Source organism: Centroberyx affinis, unplaced genomic scaffold, assembly GCF_046629955.1.
Source record: "Centroberyx affinis isolate AG114_WGS23_722 - 3 ecotype Tasmania unplaced genomic scaffold, CSIRO-AGI_Caff_v1 ptg009339l_1, whole genome shotgun sequence".
Classification (NCBI taxonomy): Eukaryota; Metazoa; Chordata; class Actinopteri; order Beryciformes; family Berycidae; genus Centroberyx; species Centroberyx affinis.
The window spans coordinates 1-5000 of NW_027284494.1; the positions used below are offsets into that span (position 1 = coordinate 1).

Genomic DNA, 5000 nt, shown 5'->3' on the forward strand with positions numbered 1-5000 from the left:
GCCAGGACTTGCTCTTTACACTCACACTTCTCTGTAGGGAACAAAGACACAGGCATAGATTAATATTTGTAAAAACTGATGTGTGTGTGTGTGTGAGAGAGAGAGAGTGGGTGTGTGGTCTCAGAAGTGTGGCGTTCAAAGAATGCAAGCACAGTGTGTGTGTGTCCAATGAAGAATGTGCCTATGTCAGCTGCAGTTACACTTGGTGGTGGTGGGGGTCTAAGAGAAGACACACACACACACACACACACACACACACACACACACACACCTTTGTTCCATGTCCTTGTAAGGCACTATGAAGACTTTCATTTCTTAACCATTAACGCTTGGTCACTGGACTGTGCAGGAGGATGAATAACACACACACACACACACTCACACACACACACACACACTGTCTCTGTATCTCACCTGAGTAGTGGAGGGCAGAGAAGAGTTCATCCGCTCTGAAGATCCGGACCGGCTCACTGGAGTTTCCCTCTAAGTTGTACAGGTCTAGATCAGAGCTGCACACACACACACACACACACACACACTTTAGAAACACGAGGGAATATCAGCAGCCTTTATGTGTGTGTGTGAGCGTGCACGTGCCACTCACCCAAACATACAGTCTCCGGTGAAGGGGTCGCAGTCTCCGGCACAGTCACAGGGTCGGCAGCCGTATTCGTGGAAGCCCCAGTATCCCACCATGCACCTGTCGCAGTGGGCGCCGCCTACGCCCGGCTTGCAGATGCAGTTTCCGTTGGCGGGGTCGCAGAGCGAGCCGTCGGCCAGGTGGAAGGGCATGGAGCCCAGGGGGTGACAGTTGCATGCTGGGAGAGAAAGAAGGGCATGGTCTCATTTGTTTATGGTAAGTATACAAATTTCATCAATTTATCTGACAAGGGTAAATTGATGCTTTGATCTCGTAGTTTTTATCATTATAATGGAGAACAAACATTATCCTCCTTATTTACATATTCATATATATGTATCATACATTTCATATTTTGCACACCCTAATACTTCTCATTCATACATTCTACTTCACTTGTTCAGGCTTTGAAATTGCCATATGCTTCATATGTTCATATAACCCCCATTTGCTATATTGTTGTTTATATTCTGTTTTTCCCTGCTGTATCCTATTATTATTTACTGCTGCAATCATTAAAGTTTCATATCTTAAGCCATGTCATAAAAAAAAATGATATAGACTTTTTCCATAGCTTAGGATTTAGTGAATTGATGCTCCAGTTTACCGACAATAAAACTAACCTGACAGACAATGGAATGAATGCATCTGATTGAATATGAATGAATTCTCCAGTACCTACTACAAAATAACATATGGATCTCATTGTGGAGCGTATGGTACATTATACTAACAGCACTGTACTGCTTGTATACTGAGATAGTCAAGGTTTTGTTGCAAGAGCTTGTAATACAATGGCCTCTCTGTCATTTTCTTATCAGATGGCAATCATGGCATGCACGCACACACACACACACACACGCACACACACACACACACACACTCATACACGTCCACAACTTTCTCCCTCCCTCATGTCCCCTCTAATTGTGCGCTGATAGTGTGTTCTTTAAACAACCTCCAGCTCAAAAACAATGTACCAGTGCACACGCACACACACACACACACACACACAGACGCACACAGACACACACACACACACACACACACACGCACACACACACACGCACACATAACTCCTCCACCTACGTTTCCACTCGTCTGAGAAAACTAGTGCTGGCCGTCTTTACAGTGTTGTGAATACCGAGACCCAGCAACCTGTCCCAGCACTCCCCCATATAACTGTCCCTATCTGGAGGGGGGGGGGGGCAGAAGACGAGGCCAGAGAAAGGAAGGGGGGGGGGGGGCGGTAGTTAGGGGCCGTTTCTCTGCTGTTTAATGATGCTTGAAGCCCCCGTCTCCCCCCTTATCGCCCCTCCTGGCAGTAAATGACTCTGTAACTACTGTGGATCCGGAGGCCCTGCTCTCTCCCCCCTTGTCTATCAAGTGCGGCTTGGTCGCACAGTGATGACATCACACGCAGGCCCTCCGCTGTCTGGAGCTCCCAGACAGATTGCCGTCTCTCTCTCTCAGACGAATCACCAGGGGCAACGGAGATAAGATAAGCCGTACCTTTAGTCGGAATCGCATGATATCAGCAGACTCATAAAGATGTCACATTCGCAGACTCACAGAGACACACACACACACAAGCAGTAAAGAGACAAACACACACACACACACACACACACACACACGCTCGTTAAAGAAGAGGATTGCACTTGCAGACTGTTGTCCGTGTCCTTACAGGTTGAAGAGGAGATCTGACACCAGTGTGAAATGTCTGCTGTGTCTGTGTCTGTGTGTGTGTGTGTGTGTGTGTGTGTGTGTGTGTGTGTGTGTGTGTGACTGTATTGTTTAGTCAGCAGCCTTAATCACATTAATCATTAACAGCCACTACAATGCCCCCTCAGTCACATGACGAGGCGACACACGCGTGACGATTGGTAAGCGTGTGTGTGTTTACATATCTGCGTGAGAATTTATGAGCATTTGAAGGGGTCAGCACACAAGGACTCTCGCGCACGTGTGTGTGTGTGTGTGTGTGTGTGTGTGTGTGTACAATTCATAAGGACGTTATCAGCCGTGGGAGCGCTCACAATGAAAACTTTATGAGCGTGTGCTGAGACGTGACAGAACACCTGTGTGAACGACCGCAGAAAACACCCGGTGAGAAAACAAAACGAACACACACACACACACACACACACACACAGACACTGTAACTTTCCCCTGCTAAAGTGTTTCTTGACAGAGTGTTTTTTTCTTTCTTGGGCCCCTCCATGCCTGGTATGAAAAAAATGTTCCTCACGACGGAGGGAAATTCCTCCATTGTCAGCAAGCGACTACAGCGGGATTTCACAACCTCCCCCCCTCCATCTGTGCACTATCTCTCTCTCTCTTTTTTCTATCCATCAGCCCATCAGCTGGGATCATTAGCCCCCCCCCCGCTAAGGTAGCTACAGTTACCCCATGCATACGAGCACATTTTCCACGTACAAGCCAATGTGCCACAGATGAGTCACGAATGATAAAATTGCATTGATAGCGACAACCGCTGTACAAGTCGACCCAAATGTTTTTAAACGGTCTGGTGAAATTTGACAGTTGTTTTGAATTCGAGGAGACGTGCGTGAGCGTCACACACACACACACAAACACACACACACACACATTATAGCATTCATATATGAGGCCTAGCATACCTGGAGGACTGAGCTCACTGGGTCAAATCTGACAGATAATCTGAGGGAGAATGTAGCCACTGCTCCGTGTTTATGGATGACTATCTGGTGTTTACTTAAGACTCGTCTGGTCACCGGAGGGTAGCGCGCTGCACGACCCACCCACACACACACACACACACACACAGACACAGAGGACCCTCACACATTCACCACTACCAATGATTACCCTGAAGCTACTTGGGTGAGTCACAGGAAGAGAATGGCAAAACAAGTGAAGATGGACAATGAGGGGCTGTGTGTGTGTGTGTGTGTGTGTGTGTGTATGTGTGTGTGTGTGTGTGTGTGTGTGTGTGTGTGTGTGTGTGGAGCAGGGTGAGATTTGAGTCAAGCCGTAGGTATGCCGCCGTCTGATGATTAACTAAGGTGTAAACCTTGGATGGAGCGTAAGCAGTATGCATCTCTCTCTCTCTCTCTCTCTCTCTCTCTATCTATCACACACACACACACACACACACACACACACACACACACACACACACACAGAGCCAGGTGCCCATCAGGAATCAGCGCTATCCAGCACGTCCCGGCTTGTGATCCCAGTCATCAGCATTCCTCGCAGGAATGAGAGTGCCGTGCCAGTGTGGTGTGTATGAGGTTATGGTCGTGATTCACAAGCAACATTTTGCACAAACTCTGTATGACTAATGATGTTTTTTTCATGATGATTCTGTAACCCTACCCTCCATTACAGTGTGTTCTACACACTGACTGTGGCTGCAGGGTGTCAATTTGCAAAACCACCAAAACACCAAAACATGCCAATATAAATGGACTCTGGCAAAGTGGAGCAATGACTAATGAATGCCTGACAAAATGTTATTTGGTCGGTGTGATAAATCATTAGACGTGCTGATGTGATTTTTTTTTTTAGATATATGACTTCCAAATAAATTTCTAGTGATTGGAAGTGATTTTTCCATCGGCCTTTCTCTCCTCCCACCGTCTGCCATTGCCAGAAACTCTGAAAGCTTTAGCTCTGGAAGAACAGCGCCCTCTTTTTTTTGGGCCGTAAAGCGATCCAGCAGATTTCCCGCCAAATCCGACCAGTTACCACACAGTGTAAAATGCAGAGTAGAGGCTGGTAGAGGCTGTCAGTCTTCTCACTGATGGTCTCGTTTAGACCCACTGAGGCTGAGGTATGGTAAATGCCACACCTCGCCATACCCAAATGATGCCACTGGTACAAGACGTCTATGATGGACAACATGTTTGGTGACATGTATATGATGTGTGTGTGTGTGTGTGTGTGTGTGCTTACGTTTGCAGGAGTCCGGGGCGGTGTGTGGCCGGTGTGGGTCTCTGTAGAAGCCGGCCTTACAGCTCTGACACTGGCGCCCGTCGGTGTTGTGCAGACAGTCGCACACGCCTCCGCTGCGCTGGCCGGACTCGCGCCACTCCGACCAATCAAAGCGGCAGCTCTGGGCGTGTCCATTACACTTGCACTCTGGATTGAGACGGATGCAGTTCGACTGATTACATATTTATCGTAGAATTGATCGATGCTACACTGGCTGTCTATGGGAAGACTTTAACCTGGGTTGACTCCAGTGTGGCATTTTGATCAGATTCCACACAAGAATGCATGAATGTGTATGTATGAACATTAGTCATCGGTGTCATTGTTGTCTGACAATTCAGCGTGTGTGTGTGTGTGTGTGTGTGTGTGTGTGTGT

General features: G+C 47.5%; 1 pseudogene; it reads right to left on the bottom strand.

Moving 5' to 3' along the window:
* Positions 1–4: 4 nt before the first annotated feature.
* The window catches only part of LOC139640398 (netrin-4-like), a 9744-nt pseudogene continuing 4748 nt past the window's right edge, over positions 5–5000 (bottom strand).